General features: G+C 43.6%; 1 protein-coding gene across 4 annotated transcripts in view; it reads left to right on the top strand.

Moving 5' to 3' along the window:
• The first annotated feature begins 11,558 nt into the window (after positions 1-11,558).
• Positions 11,559-17,398, top strand: part of DAB1 (DAB adaptor protein 1) — a 168,019-nt gene continuing 162,179 nt past the window's right edge. For 2 of the 4 annotated variants that reach the window (XM_027780427.2, XM_055815495.1), the window contains exon 1: positions 11,559-11,849. The gene's annotated coding sequence lies outside the window, so the exon portion shown is untranslated. The remainder of the gene's footprint in view (positions 11,850-17,398) is intronic. The other 2 variants (XM_027780429.2, XM_027780430.2) reach the window with 2 other exon arrangements.

Genomic DNA, 17,398 nt, shown 5'->3' with positions numbered 1-17,398 from the left:
TGCTCCTCTGTTTCTTTGGAAAAAGATCTTGAAGTATAGTAACATAAACAATATCTTTTTTTTCTACTTTTTTAAGGTGATAGGTATGCTGGTCCATGAGCAGTATTTTACCACACGCACATCTGATACTGCAGATAAGTTTTCCTCCTAAGCTTATTGCTTAACCCCGTGCTACTCTGCATTCTGTAATTGTACTGATCCGTAGCATAGGTTTTTTACCCAGATGACCTTTGCTTTTCACTGACATTTGCAAAATGTGACTAAATGAAACCAGACTAAATAGATGTTAGCAGCAAAATCTTTTTGCTGCTCTTCTTTCTATTAAAAAAAAAAAATCTGGTTTTTGTAACCACAGGATGTGAGGAAAAATACAAACGTTCAGATATTTGCTATTACGACACTATATCCAAATGCAATTAAAGGCATTGACCACTTGCTTATTTTTGTATGCTGATTTACACAAATCTATTCAAAGTAATGAGAAGCCCAGCTGGTACAAATCATTACCAAATGCCTTTCATAGCCACCTTTAGCTGGAGAACATTTGTTCTGTCTTAACTGAGAACAAACTGTTCCAAATCATGCTGGAGTCTTTTAGAAATATTAGACACAAGTTTATCAACTGTTTTAAGAGGAATAAATTAGTTTACATGCCTCTCTGCGACCAGATGTGTGTTCTGACAGGTTGTGGGACAATAGATCCCAGTGTCTCAGTGCAGTGCCCAAGCTTTAGGGTGGAGGGGACATTTCTTTGCTGGATAAAGCAACCTTGGCAACAAGAGCTGCTCAGCAACCTATTTATTAGTATCTGGACTCCTCCCCTGCTGTTATATTAATATAATGAATTGTTCACAGGTGCTTCAAATGAGGTTTAGATGATCACTGGGAGCTTTGTTACTCAAACAAGCCAAATTGAAAGGAGCAGATGCAACAGTCCCCTAGCAAAAGTACGAAGTATGACTTAATGAAGGTCATTTTGCACATTCTGGCCTTGGTGACCCTAAGAACAATCAGACTGTCATTATTTTTCTGTTTGTGGACAGAAAGGTGATTGCTTCTTGCCCGCTTGCCTTGATTATTTTTTTTAGTTGTCTTTATTACATCATTAGAAGCTCTTAATTGCATTAAATCCTACTCCCTTTTAACTAAAATGAGATAGTTCCCATATGATTGTTGTCAAACCATGCTCTGAGTCATGTTTGAGCTTCAGTGCTCTTTGGTGTGGCGAAGTTTAAATCGCAGAGAGTATTCAAACAGCAGGCCAGGTGAATAGATAGTAAAATGGACATTCTCAGCTGGATATGCAGACCAGGTAAAAGAGAGGAGTTAGACCTTTTGCCAGATGCATGGCCTGAATGCTTCCTACAGCTAATATTTGTATTGTCCAAAGCTTGTGGTTTTCTTTTCTTCCCTTGTAGCAAACACAGAGAAACTAACAAACTGCCATTATAACAGAGAGGCCCATGTATGCAACTGGCTCTGTAGATGCTGATTTACTGGTCTGCAAGGTCTCTTCAAAGGCCATGCATGATGTGAAAGAGCTGCAGTCCCTGGAAGATGAGGTCTGTGTTGTAGATGTGTTGTTCTGAATTGAAGGTGCCAGCCTAGCAGCTGGCAAAAACCTGGGTTCTTCCCACTGGCTTTGCCACAGGCTCTGCTGGGATTTTGGAGAAAAGCTCACTTATGCCCTATGCCTCCTTTTCTTGTTATGGAAACAGGGATGAGGATGTTTTCTTGCTAGCTTTTTTAGCATTTTATCCTTTATGCATTTTTGAGAGAAGGCTTTTCTCTTGATTTATGTCTTACACTGCTCATCATAAAGTGATTCTGACCTCAGCTGAAGCCTCTGGGGCTGTAATAATTGCAATAAATGCGAAGACTACTGTACCCGAAGAGCCTCTTAATGCCCTCTCCCCCCCAAATGGAAAAGAGGCTCTTTTCCTTCCCTTTTTTTAGATGTTTAAAGGGAATGCACTAAGGTCACAATGTGCATCAAAGGCCTATCTTTGCATCACTTGACTATCCACTTGGCAAGCTCTCTAACATGTATATTTTGATAGTTCAGTGACAGATATCACCAAGGAGAAAGGACAGCATTTTAACCTTGAGTACATGTCACAGGAGAAAATTACACACAGACAGAAAAACCATGTACAACTCCTGTGCAATGAGCCGAAGAAAAGGAACTTCATTGGGCTTTTCATCTAGAGAGGGTTTTGGAAGGGGCTGCCAAATGCTTTTGTTTTGTAAGAGGGGGTTTACAGTGTGTTCATACTGGCTGCAAGTGGTCAGCGATGGAATTGTCAGCAGAATACCATTACTGATGAGACTGAAATGAGAGTCTAAAAATGGGTACGATATTCTTTGTTCTTCCCAGAAGAAATACCACTTCTGTTCTTTCTCCAGGAGCACACGTCCTTCTTTGCTCCAACAGGACATAGCGTATTCAAGATTAGATACAACCTAACTCTTGGGTGGGGTTTGCGTGGTTTTCTGGCTCGCGCCTTGCTGGACTTTGTTTGTAAAAGTTTACACTGCACTCCACAGCGTAGGTGTCTCTCTCATGCTTATTGGGCTTTATGGCAGAGTCCATGGAGTGGAGCACAGAGGTAATTGTTGAATTCAACCATGAAAACTGCTATTACTTGGTTTCTCTGTGACATCTGTCATATCCTGTTGTGCATGTGATGAGAGAGAGATTTTGTTTCATTTTGAAATCTGTTGGTGAGCTTGAATAGTATCTAAAATAGTTGATGGCTCATCAAAACACATACAAAATCCATGCTTCCTGAGCTCAATGTAAAATCATCTTCTGAAGGTGTAGCAAATTAGTATTCTATAGAGAGAGAGATTCCGTTTCCAGGCTGTGTTGGTGGCAAAGCAGTGAGTAGGTATGTCACACAGACTGCTACGCACCCCCCCTGAATTAGAAAAGGAAGATGTTAGTAGAATAGGAAAAGTGGGAAGCTCAGTTTATGGTTACCCGGATACAAATGTTAGCAACTTCTAGTTTCATTTACTGGTACTGTTTAATTTCAGCAGGTTTTCCCATCAACTTTTCTTTCTCCAATCCAAGTCATGCTGACCTTCACCAGAGACTATGTACCAAGCACAAATATGGATAGTGATGTGCAGGACAGGAGCATGCGTTACTACAGATCTGAAGTGAGCATATAAGGGCATGAGGGCTGAGGAAGCTGCATGCTTCCATTTCCTTATGCATTATGCATCCTGGCCGTGAGTTCTACAGCGCTCTTTCTTCCCAATCAACAGGCCAGATAGACCTAGTCTTGCTTACCACCCCCTCCTGAGCTGTATTATTTATAGATATTTTTCAGACCCAAGGACTTCTGTTTGAACAGAAGGTAACTGTTCAGTTGAATGCTATAGATCTTTTGTAGTCCGTTATTTGTTTAATGAAATTTGGATTCTGTTCTGTGCTAAAGACCATGTCTGTGATGTATTTGAAGTCCCGAGTGAACATGCTTGCCTGTTCAAAAGCCTTGTTTTTTAAACAACATGGATTTTCCCTGCTCTTAAAAGCTGACAAACATCTTGATGTTCTTGTTCAAATTTATTTTTATGTTGAGGAAACAAACTTTATTGTAAAGGAAGATACATTTAGGCAGATGTTGATGAGAAATGAAGGAATCAGAAAGGAATGGCTTATTCAGCTTAACAATAACTTGGATTTCTTTTTATTCAGTATGCAACCTCGATTCCGTGTAACTTCTCTGGATACTGATGCTGCTGTTTTTGTCAGTTTTGCTAGAGGTTGGCATACAGATTCAGTCTTTGATGCACAATATATGTGAAAGTAAGCCTTCCAAAAGTTGCCATAGTGCGTGCTTAGCATCTAAAACTGGAACTTGGCCCTCAATTGGGTTGAGGGATGCCATTGTATTCTCTGATTTGTTGAGTGTCACCCTGATTCGGAGAAATACCAGCTTAGCCAGAGGAACCACATATCTGAAAAGCTGTCATCTCTTCTATGTATATGCTGGGTAGTCTCAGACTGAGCCTTAAGCATATGACAACCATCAGTTTTCTTAAAAGCCTGTTTGTTAACAATCTCTGAACTTTCTCTGCTTTTGTGGCAGTGGATGAGGACTCCAAAACTGGGTTTTATAGGTTCTGTCTTGATTCTGTCATAATTTCATATTAAATGTGAATAAGAAAATCAGGAACAAAAGGTGACATAGAAATTTAGGAACCTAAACCACACCATTGAGCAGTTTTCTAATATAAATAAACAGTATGCATTTGAGATGTTTTGTTAACCCTCAGTGCTTTGTCTCAGGCTAATGTTGCAATCTCTTTCAAGTGAAGGATTGTCTTTTTAGATAAACGGCAAAATCCCTTTAGAAATGAAGCCCTGATCTAGTTGGCACCTACAAATTTATTACAAAATAAAAATATTCCAAACATCCTTCATTTAAATTGTTATTTGAAGATTTATATTATTGCATTGAGTTGCTATGGTGGCACTTGCAATTTACATTTCTGCCTGTAAAGCTTAAAGATAAAAAAAATCTGAATACCAAACATCAGAAAGTAATGATTTGTCAAGTTTTGAAATGTACTACAGAAATATCAACTTAGGCAAATGCATTTGGATGAGCTCTGGCATGCTGCCTAGGGCTGAGGTTTCCAGACTAGTGCAAACTGTCACTGTGCAGAGTCCATGGAGATTATTGGGAGCTCCAGGGTCCAGCCTCCTTGCTGGACAAAGAGAAAACTGACATCCCAGGAGCTAGTTCTACCTGTATGTTAACTTTGTGGTGTATTGTAGGGGTCCCAGAAGTGCAGAGATCTTGTATTTGAACTGTAGATGTTGGCTCTGGCAGTTGTTTTCTGATGGACCATGTACATGGAAATCTTGAGTTCATAAGCAGGTGAAGCAGCCTCACATAATTCCTTAGTCCTTGGCGACAGCGTACTCCACAGCCTGAAGGGTGGATGAGTTTTGGGGATGATGGTCCCATCAGTGTCAGTTCCACTCACAAAGGAACATTGGCAAAACAGTCAATAATCAGCAGCTGTTAAAGGGGGGGTTATACCTGGGTTTGGAAATGCTGATATTGGTTCTGAAATGGCAGAAGGAAACATCTATGCTTTGGTACCCATGAGCTATACTGAGAGGTTGGCCACTGGAAACATAATGAGAGGGGAAAAGGAAAGGCCAGGAATGTACCCAGTAAAGGCAAAGAAATGTACAAGTTGCTATTTAAACAACAGATTTCTAAAATGTATTATTATTAACAGGAAAATGATGGAAAATTGGTTTCATACTTTCAAAGATAGTTTTACTTAGCAATGGGCTTAACTAACTTGAGAGCAGGCTAAGCAAGTTTGAAAGGAAACTGTTAGGAATCTTTTCTAGTGCCTAACAGAAATAACATGTAAAGTCTTACTTGAAAATGCCGTGTTCAGCTAGTGCTTATAATACCATGCTGAGGGCATTTTTCAGAATGAGCCTGAGGTTAAGAAAAACACCTACTGAGTAACTGGTGCCACTTGCTTCAGCACTTGCGTTTTCCTCAGAGGTCTTCCATCCAATTACTGACCAAATCCAGTGATATTTAACTTATCAGACCTGACAAGAGCTGAACCCAAAGTAGAATGACTGCTTAAACATTTATTTGTGTCAATGACACGTTTAAAACTCTCTGTTCTGTCTAAATATTTAAAGGAAAATATAAAGATGAAAATGTGACATGACATAAGAGGAAATGAAAAACAACCTTACTTGCTTAGGACATTCACTACACACAACTGCTGTCTTCTGAATACCTGTTATTTTGGCAGAAATTGAGGGGAATGCAGTCCTAAATATCATATCTGTCTGTGTTTTTAACAAAAATGATTTTTACAATGGCAAGTGGATCTTTTGCTGTCAAAATCATGGAATATGACAACAGCCAGGATCTTTAGGAACCTCTGAGTCTGAAGTTTTTGATTGCAAAGCTAACACCTGAAAATGAACAAATCATGAATTTTATTTCTATATTCTTAGTAGATACATATATACTTAGTAGAAAGAAGTTGCAGTATTGTCCAAATCAGAGAGTTTAAATGTGTTGGCTGCTCGCTAGACTACATCTTAAGAACAAGCTGCAATAAGCTTTCTTCTTGGAGAAGTGGAGAGTTAAAAATTTTTACTTTCTAATTGAGAATAAAGCCAAATTTCAGAATTCTCTGTAAAGTAGATCTTGTGTATTTTCCATCATAGAAATAAATTTTCCATAGTAGATACCCTTTGCTGTCAGTTTATGTGTGTGTTTAAACTAGTGTGAACACTTTCCAAAAAGTAATACAGAACATGTGGACTTTCAGTTTATAAGGGATGCTGAAAATCATCTTCATCCATGAACTTTTCCTAGAAAGGAGCTTATTAAATTCAGAGATGTCTCTATGTGGATCATCAGTGATGTCTGGGAGGGGATAAATAAACAATGGAACTCAGAATATGTGCATATATCGTGCTCTTAGCAACATGTGCTCGGTTGGAACCTGACACGTTTGCAAAAACAAACCCACTCTAAATGAGTTTGCAGTTAATTGGCTGTGAAGGGAAATGCACCTTGCCAAAAAGAATTTTGAAAGATGAAGCAGTTTGGATTTGTGAAGAAGTTGATCGCTGTACTTGAAGAACCACAGACTCTTTCCTGGGCATCTGGGAAATAATGGGGTTCATAATCTCCAGTGCTTTCACAAGTTCCATGATTTGGCAAGACGAGCATCTACTTGCTGCCATCTGCCTGATTTTAGAGAGGTAGTCTTAGACTGTACGTTGGAGCTCGTCATTTGCAGTTGAGGAAAGTGCATTAGGGTTGCATCAATAATGTTTTGAATATGTGATGGAGAATAACAAGAGCTAGCAGATACAACACTAAGATACAATTTCTGTTTTTCCTCCCGGGACTCAAAATGGAATGAATAGTCACGTGTGTAACAATGGTTAGTGTTTATGTACATGTCTCTGTGGTCCTTCCAAATACTAGTGGAGGAAGTCTCATAGTAGGCCTGTGAAACGGGTGTGGTGGAGATGGACAGAAATAAATTACAGGTTGTCATCCAAGGTCATACAACTAGTCAGCGGCAGAGCTGGGATTTGAACCGAGCTCCTGAATTTTTTTTGAATGTGTAACTACAGGATGGTGCTATCTTAGTTGAGGTGCATGAAAGGAAGAGTTCCTTCTGCGACCAAGCTACAACACAGTAGGAGCTCCATCTTCAGAAACCAGTGATGAGCTTCGGGAACTTTAAGACTTAATTTTTAGTATTTCCATGTGGTGGCTTGTAATAGCTGTCAATGACTTTTCAGGGTAATACGTGTTGCACCAGGTTGCAGTATGTGGTCAAGAATTACCAGATTACTCTTCCTGATCTGTCACTGCCAGAAGATAAGAGTGGCTTCTCATTTTCTGTTAAGGAACACCACAATTTTTCTACACAGATCTTTTTGACAGACAAGAGTAGTTCAGCAACATATTCTGTTCAGTCACCTCTTAGCTGAGTGAATACCTTTAAGAAAATGTTCTTAATAGATCTTTAGTGGAATGAGAGAGATTAGTTTCTTTCCATTTGATAAAATAGAGGATGAGTGCCAAATCATGATTAATTGTCGCCGAGTGGCTAAGGAGCTAACTGCATGGCTACAATGGTAGGAGGTAGGCTACCATAGCTACTGGTAATGCAGCAGGTATTATTTTCAGCCAGTCCCTAATTGCCTTAGAGGAACTTATTAAACTGAAATCATTATTGTGTGAGGAACTATTCACGTAGAGTATCTCCAGAGTGATCAAGATGATCCTGCTGTGGGCTACAATATAGATCAGTAAATGTGAAGAGTGGTTTTGTGAGGAAGTTGGCATTTTGAGAGCTTGATTGGCAAGGGATGGGTCTGCACAGTGTTCTGTATTTTAGAAAGATATTAATTGCAGAAATAATGGCTGATTCTTTGTTCAAATATTTGAATACCCAAATCTATTCAAAATTTGAATACTCCAAAAATCACACTTGACTCAAGTAAAGTGTAACAAATATCTCTCACGTCTAGATTCTTTGAAAGCACCCCCTAAAGCTCCTTCTCGAACATCTCTCAAAATTTCTCTGTAGCATTGTTTGGTGGCCCTCATTGGCACGGCTTCAGATATATGAATTAATTTAATGAAAATAAGACCTATATTCCATCTCAGAGAATGTCCAGATCTCGTTAATACTAATGGATGCTACACATGTGCACTGACAACAGCCTTACAGGGTTTATGGACTAGTGATTTACCATTTATGCAGGATGATACTAGTTTTACAGCATGCATACTTGTCTCAGCATTTCACCTGAGAAACACATAGACTTGCAGCTGGACAAAAGTGGATTAAGTAAAAGAAACTTTCTCCTTGGTCAATATAATGCTAAAAATGTGTATCACCAGAGCAGATTTTAGAAAGGGAGTTCTGTCTTTCAGCAAATGGTCCTTGTTTGGGTCTGCCCTGAAAGGAAACAGCACCATTCCTAGCCTGTATGCCTAACCAGGGTTAGCTGATGCTGATAACCTTGCCTATGAGGTGAAACTGGGAAGTTCTTTGTGTACCCTTTTCCTCGGGGAGTCAGAAAACTTGACTGTGAATTATCAGTGAATTCACTGTCAATAATTATCCTGTGAATTATCTCTTATTTCCAGGTAGACTGTTTTGCTCTGTGGGGTACTTCTTACAGCGGCTTACTAGCAACTGCAGTTCTTACTGTAAATTAGGTATATAACATACATATATATTTAAGTAATTTGTATATAACAAATTACTTAAGATCCAGGTGTGCGGGTATCAGTAGAGGATATTTTACTGCTATTTTGAGGCAACTCTTTAAATCTTGGTTGTAACATTGAATTCATCCCTATCTCAGCGTATGTGTACTGGAACACTTAAATAGCTTATGATCATTGTCCTGTTAGCTCAAATCCAATCAAGAGGTAAGAAAATGATGCTACTTTCCCTTTGGGTTTTTTAGCAAGTACTAAGGGACAGAGTGCTGCAGAGGTGCTGCAGACTATTCAACACATTGGAATGAACAGTTGAGGGAACTACTTTCTTAGTTCCTCATCTTCAGCTCCTGCTGCTGCTCAGTAGTTGGTGGAAATGACACCTTTGGCCTACGGTTCTTAATACATAAGTCTTAATGGTTTATCACTTAATCTGTTATTGTGTAGTACATCATCAGAAGGGAGTATATAGGAATGAGGAGTTTAAATGAGCTTTAAGATAAAGACAAAAGAAGACTATGCTGAACATCACACCAAAATTTTTGCTCCTTTGCTTCTTACTCATGTTTTTCACTAGAGAGGAGGAACTGTGACCATATATACGTTCCCGTGTGAGAATTTGTGTTGCAAAGTGATGGCTAAAATATTTTACATTAAAACAGAGCAGATTGCTGATGGCAACTCCTGCATAATGAAGGAACACAATGAAGTTCATATTGCTCTTCAGGTCTGTTCTATTTTCATAGCTTTTTTAAAAAAGTAGAAAATTGCATAGTATAATTACAAGTTCATTTGCATTCATATTACAAGCTGTGAGCTAGTACAGTCTTTTATATTTAAAAAATATCGTTAGCATGTGTGACTTGCATCCACAAATTTCAGAAATGGGAGTGAAGCTTACACTTACTCAAAGTTCCTTCTCTTCTTAGTCACCAGCTAGCACCTTTCCTGTAAATTGCAGGACCTCATTGAGGCCAGCAACATGGTAAATGCAACTTCATTTTGTAGTGTAATGGGCAAGGTTGTAGAGCAGTTGATTTACTTTTCCCCAACAAAAAAATATGCCTTTTGGGAACCGAGGATCACCACCAGTTCACTGGACTTAACAGACAAGCATAGCTGCATCTCATATAGAGGATGCTGCCTATCATTTCCTAATGGAAAGGTAACTTCTGTTACTTTATTTTTTCTTAAGTTGTCTTCCTGAGGTGGCAAAATCCTCACCAATAGAAAATGTTGCTGCAGTTAAGTTTACTACTAGGACTTAGTTTTTTTAATCCACATTAGAATAAGGGGGTTCAATTGAAAACTCTGCCTTTCATTCCTGTAATAAATGGAATTGAAGAAAACAGGCCTATAGTAAGTCTCCATTCCATCAACTACTTCTATAAATGTGGTATGACTTTTGAAGTGCATTTTTGTTACGCCATAAAGGTTATTGGGTGACTTTATCTTTTGTGCTTAATGCCTAATGTGCTACAGAACAAATAATTGAGGGAGACGAAACTGAAACATTGGAGAATTTTACCGTGTCTCTGCACGTACCTTCAGTCAGCCTGTTTGCTCAGCCTTTCCCGCCGCTCTGGGGTGGGCGCGCCTTGCCCTGTGAAGCACGTTGCCACGTTGGTTCCCGTCTCCTGCCTGTCAGTTGGAGGTAAAACAACCTGTAGACATCTTTCTGCGTTGTGAGCACCTTGGCGATCACTCCTCGGCTGCCACCTCAAGGGGTGCATGCCAGCAGGTAGGTATTGGTGTAGCGTAAGATCTCGCCCGTAATTCCTGATCGGATCGGATACTCTGTGATGGTTTGAGCCCTCTTCCCTGTCAGCCGAAGGAGACGCTGCCACTCAGACCCAGGAGGGGAATCAGATCTATCTGGAGGCTGCAAAAAGCTTTTCTTTTAGTCGTTTACCTCAGTTAGCGAGAGCAGAGCTGCTTTTATGCCTTAATTGGAGATAGTACCACCAAAATAGTAATAACCCTGTGAACATACTTCTCTTCTGCGTGCAGAACCCTTTCAGGAAGTGCATGACAGCCTCTGTTTTCCGTGGGTCTCCGTTTGTAAAGAAGCTGTTATCACAGAATAAGTTTAATGGGTCGTGAATTTTGTGTTGAAAGGAGAGTCTCTCCATGACTTCTGATCTGCCTGCAATAGACTTATTGGCTCGGCAGCAAGTGCATTAGGCTAAATACGCTGCCTCCATTGACTCTGAAGGTAACAGCCCTAAATGCCTCATTAAATTTTCATGGGTGACTGAGAGAAGCCATGAGAAAAACACGCCGCTAGCAGCGGTCTGGCGGCGGGGGAGGGCGTGCGCCACACGGGCCGTGGGCCACCGGCTCCCGAGGGGGTGGCCCGGCTGCGGCCGCCGCTGCGCTGAGGGGCTTGGGCGGGGCGGGGGTGGGGGGTGGTGGCGCTGGGGGGGGGGTCACGCGTGGGCAGGGGGCCGGCCGGTCGCCCTCACTGACCGACTGACCGGCTAAGTCGGTCAGTGAGGGCGGGAGAGCGGCCGGTCAGTCGGTCAGTCAGTCAGTGAGGGCGGGAGCGCGGCCGGGCCGCCCTCCCCGCGCCCCTCCAGCCCCTCGCCCCGGAGAAGCCCCTTCCACCGACACCGCTAGGTGACCGCTGCCCTGGCGGGGCCACCAGCCGCTCCCTCACACCAGGCTGCCCCAGAGGCGAGTGACGGGTTGGGGGCGAGCGGGCGCGACGTCGGTCCGTCGCCCGCCCTTCAGCTCGGAAAGCCCGGCCAGGCTCCCCCCCCCCCCCCCCCCCCCCTCCATCCCGCCCCGGCCGCCCCCCTTCTCCCTGCCCAGCTGCACCAACGGCGCCGAGACCCCCAGCCCTGGGAGAGGAGGAGGAGGAGACCGACCCCTCATCAGCAGCTCTCCTCCGCCACACACACCTCCCTTTTCCCCTCCCTCTGGCCTCAGCGCCGCACTGGCGGGGGCCGGAGAGGGCAGGCAGCGCGGGAAGGCGGCTCTCCCAGCATGGACGAGCCATGTGTATCCTAAGGAATAACAGCAGCTGCTGCGCCCACGATGGGGAGCAGAGGAATGCGAGGAGGAGAGGGCTCGCAGGGGCAGGTGAGGGTGCCGGCTCCCTTCTCCCTTCGGTGGCCGGGAGGGGTGTGTGCCTGTACCCGGGCAGGCGCGGCAGCAGGTGCGGGGCGGGCGGCTGCGCCCCGGGGTGCGCCGGTGGCGGGGTGCGGGTCTCCCTCCAGTGAGGGGGGGATCCCTTCTTCCCCGCAGCAGGAACAGCAGGGCAACCGGTCTCCCAAGGAAGTTTTTTATTTTTGCCCGTCCTCCCCGCAGCTCTCTCCCGTCACCCGCAGGCGGGGGGAAAGGGCTGGAATCTCCTGCGAGTGGCGGTAACTTGCCGGCTGGAGGGGCGCGGGGTGCGCGGCTGCCGTCGCCCAGCCGAGCGGCGGGGCACAGGCGGCCTCTCGTCCCCCACCAGCCCGGACACACCGTCCCCGGGAAGGTGGGGGGGGGGGGGGGGGGAGACAAAAAAAAATGGAAGAGGGACCCACAGACGCGCTGGGCTGCGGGCGGTCCACCGCCGCGCCCCCCCGGGCCGTGCCGGGGGACGGGGGTCCCCGGGGCCGCCCCGCGGGCTGGGCGTGCAGCCGCTCCGCGCAGCTCTCGGTCGCTCCAGCCGCAGCCGCCCTTTAGCTGGAAGCGCCGGTCGCGCCTTCGGTGGCGGTTGCGCCCGCTCCCCTCAGCGCCGTGCCGGGGGAGGCGCCCCCCGCTGCCCGCCAGGGCCGCGGCGCCGGCGGGCAGCGCGCAGCGGGCAGGGATCCCGGCGGGGCTCGGCTGCGCCGTCGCTGCCGTCCCCGGGAAGGTGCAGAAGCGGCCGGAGACGCCGCGCAGAGGATCGGCGGGGAAATGGCGCCCGGAGCTGAGGGGCGGCGGGCGGGGTGAGGGGCGAGCTCGCCCCGCAGTGCCTGGGCTCGGGAACCGCTGCGGGGGGGAGCCCCGGGCCTCGGTGTGCGAGCAGAGCGGGGCTCCGGCCAGCAGCTGCTGTGCGGGTGCCGCGGGTCCGTATAGCTCTCCTTTACAGCCTTTACTTTGTAAAAAAACAACAAACCAACCAAAAAAACCCCAACCAACCCGTGTTTTGGGGTGCTGTTGTTGTTGCGCACGGCCACCAAATCACCAGCAACATCTTAACTAGAAGCTACTTGCATTAGCTTCAAGTTGGGAAGGCACCGCTGCTCGGCCGCCCTCCGCGGGCCGGGGCGGGGGGCGGCCCCGCGGGACCCCCGAGCCAGGCCGCCCCGCTGTGCCGTGCGGGGTGCCCTCCGCGGCTGGCGCGTTGACCGTGCCTCCGGATGGTAAAGCGGGGAGATGGGGGCCGGGGGCCGGTAACCGTCTGAGCAGTAAATAACAAAGCTCCTTTCTGGTTCGTAGGGTCGTGGAGCTTGCAGATGCGTGGGAAGTTTTTAATTTCCATCCGGACTTCTGTTGTATTGTACGATTCATACCGGTAATCGTTAGGTCTTTCCCCAAAGTACTTTTAAAAGCAGAGTCCTTGGAACTGTTTGCCATTTGTCTAAATTCTGAATGCATGTCTGAAGCATTTAATCATGTTTATTGTTTTCAACCACTCAAACGGAATAAAAATTACTTATCGTTGATGAAGCTTATCTTGCAAGCTGTTTCACAGTATGTTTCCGTTGCAAGACACAGCGCTGTGTTAAACTACTGATGATTGTATTGTTTATTGTTCTTTCATTCTCCACCCCCCACTCCCCCAATGCCAGTGTCAATCTGTTCCTTACTACTATACTCAAAAATAATGGAAGAGCAAGTTTTCACCACTTAGTTTGATATTACTGTTCCTGTCTGAGATTTGTATCTTTTATATTTGCTTTTAAGCTATTTTTCATTGAGTGCACTAAAGGCAGCTGATATATTAAAAAAGGAATTAAGGTGCAAAGCTAAAAGGCGCTTTCAAACTCTTGAAATGAAACTGTAGGTTGAATTAGTGCAGGATTCACAGTCATTGTTTATTTCTGTAGCCAAACACATAATGCCTTTCTGAAGTGTAAGATGCTTTGCCTTTTTGTCATTACCACTTTGTTTCGTTACACATTTAAAATGCACTGTTCACATTGGTCTAGAAGTTCAGATTTATTGCTTAGAGTGTTTTGATACAGGTGCTGATCTTGGACTGTACCTCATCGTGGTTTTGCTGCACTTTAACAGTATCTCAGCACAGTGATGGAGGACACCGTCATGTTTTCTTGTAGGATTACCTTTGGGACTTTAGTGACTGCACACATCAGTGGTTTCATCTTAGGAGGATTGAAATTGATTTTCTTCTTTTTCTTTCTTTTTTTTTTTTTTGGTGTGGGGTTTTTTTTTTTTTTCCTCAGCTATTGAAAGACCCTGTGCATGTCCTTTGGCCCATTGCCTCACATGATGAAGTGATGCCAGTAGTGGCGGATGTAGACTTGAAGTAGCTACTACTAGGACCTCAAAAGTAGAGGTACCAGAATGAACACATTGTCCTGGTGGTCAGCCTGCTTGGTTCTTTGGACAAGGCACAGTTTTTTAAATGTGTATCAAAATAATTTTAAACCATCAACCTTGTGATTCTTTCCTAATACTTTTGAGAAGTCCTTGCTCAAGTAAAGCACGTGAAGGCTGACCTTCTGTCTCATCCTTAACGGGCCTGTTTGCTTTTAAATATTTTAGATTTCAAATTTTACAGGATAGTTGTATTGAACTTAGCAACAGCTAAATATTGGTTAAGTGGGAGAACCTCTATTTTTACATTTTAAAGTTTACATTTTAAAGTGATGGCAAATACTAGTTAAGAGGAACAAGATTTTTTAGACTTTATAGTTTAAATTAACTTTCCCAGTCAATATTTAGTCAAGGTCTTCATGGTTAAAGTTAACTGTCCAAGTCAATGTTTAGTCAAGGTAATGACTTGGTTTTTATATACACTACCCAAGCATTCTTGCAAAATTAATCAGAGTTGCTGGATGACAAAATGTTTGCTCAGCCAATTACTTAGGAATAAAAGTACGCTATTACTTTGACTCTTGTATGTCCTGTACTATTCGATATCGTTTCAGCGGCGCTTGTCTTTAGCCCTTCTGCTGCTTTGTTTGTTCAGTACTAGTTCTGTCTTTAAAGCATTTAGCTGCCCAGTGGATTTGTGAGATAAAGTAAGTTATGTACTACCCTGTTTTTAGGGGTAGGAAGCTGAGGTGCAGAGATGCCAGGTGTTGGCTTCCAAAAGGAAGTGTAAAGCCTTGCAACGTGTAGGGCAGCAGAAGCAACATTTATGTATGTAGTTCCAGGAAAGTCTTTCAAGAGCTGGTGCTGGGCATCCAGCTACTCATACGGTGTGCTGGAAGGAGTGGGTGCTTCTGGTAAAGAAATAATTGGATAAAATACGGAAACAGTTTTGGTGTCTGGGACAAAAATGATGAAATTGGGTATGTTGACATTGGTGCTTACAGTGCAAGATTGAGGCATATTGTGATCTGGGAAAGAACTGGTAATCTCTATTGCAATTCTTCCTTTCCTGGGGTTGAACCAGGATCTTCTTTCTTCTAGGTTGTTGTCACTTAAGTCTCTTAAACTGACACTAAAATCACAGTCTGGACTTCAATTGTGCCAGTAGTTGTTTTCTCTCTCTCTCTCTCCCCCCCTTTTTTTTTTTTTGTACCACTTGCAAATGCATTCCATGAAATTACATGGGTATTAGAGTAGATATTCATTAGGATTTTACTAATCTGAACCTCAAGTGCTGTTCGGCAAATTTGCCAGCCTTTGTAAGGGGGAGTGCTTGACTTCATCAGCTGCACTGTTTTATTATGAGTATTTTGATACAGTAGAATGAAAAGCATATATTCTAAACCAAGTAATTAATCAGATTTAAACGTTTTCATTTTCATATTTTAATTGTCACGTTTTTGCCCTTAACATTAGTTTTTGCCCAGTCCAGCTACAGCAAAATTGCATTTCATGGTGGTGGTTTAAGAATTTCATCCATGAATCTATCTTCCATTTCTGTTTCAAGGCAGTAAAATTGTCACAACTTAGAAAAAGTGAGTAAACCCAATACTGTAAGTCACAGGAAAGCTGCCATGCTACTGTGTGCAACCTCATCTGTGTATCAAATCTTACACAAGCACCAAACACATTTTTGAGTGTTACAGGTATAAGCGGTGTTTGTTGGTTTCAGCTGTGCAGTATGAGACTTCCTGTTCTTCTCGGAAAGAGTTTCAGTTGTTTGAGCAAGAAACATTGTAAGAAGTTTTTGTAAAAAAGGTTGTAGTGACAGGTCCTTAATGCTCTTTCTTCTCAGTGGTTCAGTTACACAAATCCTCTGCCAGAATCTGCTAGCATGAGCTTTGCTGGTTACCGTAGGATTTGTGCAACTTGTTTTCCGTGGTGGATCTTTTCAAGACTTGTACCATTTTGAAGGACCAGATCAGAGAGGGACCTGTCAGGTTTTGTCTCTTTATCAGTATATTGCTTTTTGAGGAGTCAGTGGAGCTCATACCCTGGAATGGCCAGTTGTGTGTCTTTGCAGGTGCAAAGGCTGTAGGCTGTCAGGTCCCCAGCTGTGGGGAAGCAGCTATCCAAGACCTAGCTCTTTAGACTCAGTTGCGTGCCCTAACCATATCCATCCACAGTGGAGCAACAGGACTGCTAAAGGGCTACTTGTCACATCTTGCTCTGATTCAGTCCTCTTCTAAGATATGTGAAGTATTTGGCATGCTCTTCTGGCCCTTGGAGGCGTGAAGATTTACTTTAGTTGCTTATAGAATCGGAAAGGATGGTACTTGTGGGTAAGGTTTTAAAAATTCAGTGTTCCTGAGCAGGAGAAGCCTGCTGGGGAGCAGGCTCAGGGCAGAGTTTCCAGCCTGTAATCCTTTGCGCTTTCTACAGATAGTGCTTCTCCTGGCATTCCATTACTGTTGGTTTAATGAGGATGCAGAAATTGTTCCTTTTCTTAAGGATATATACAATGTGAAGAAATAGGGCAGTGTAATACTTAAGTACACAGAAGCACTTGCAGTTTTTTCTGTAATTGAATTTTGTATATCTCTGTGTACAGATACATGTATGTATGCATGTGTTACATAGATGCAAAGATTTATTAGCTGCTCTTTTTATTGTAGCAAGATTTCTCAGCTCTCCAGATATTGTCAAGTGGTTAACATCCCTGCCCCCCCCCCCCCCTACTGGTTACTCTTGTGGGTAGAAGAACATCAGTTTCTTGAGAGTCTTTGCAATTCCCCAAGCCTGAAGGCAAATGAATAGAAATTTAGTGGACCACCTAGTTCTTGACACAGAATTCTCCAAAGAGGAGTCTGACCTAATTTATATTGTATTGAATCAAATAATCCTATCATGCATGTGTGCTTGCCGTTTTGTTTTCTCTTAGCAGGCATATTGCTGTCTCGCAAAAACTTCAGATTTAGGTGTAAGGCAGTGTCCCTGTGGTTTCAGGAGGTGCTTTTCCTCAGTGGGTAGTTACTGGAAAATTACATTTAGAGGACATTGGTGAAAAGGCAGACAATCAAGAGATAATACTAAGGCTGCTAGAATTATTCATACTTGAATATGAGTGTATGGTTGTTTAGTACTGAGGGTAATCAAGAGTT

The sequence above is a fragment of the Falco peregrinus genome, chromosome 10 (genome assembly GCF_023634155.1).
Source record: "Falco peregrinus isolate bFalPer1 chromosome 10, bFalPer1.pri, whole genome shotgun sequence".
Lineage (NCBI taxonomy): Eukaryota > Metazoa > Chordata > Aves > Falconiformes > Falconidae > Falco > Falco peregrinus.
Note: the sequence above shows the minus strand (reverse complement) of the source record. Positions and strands in the feature narration are given on the sequence as shown.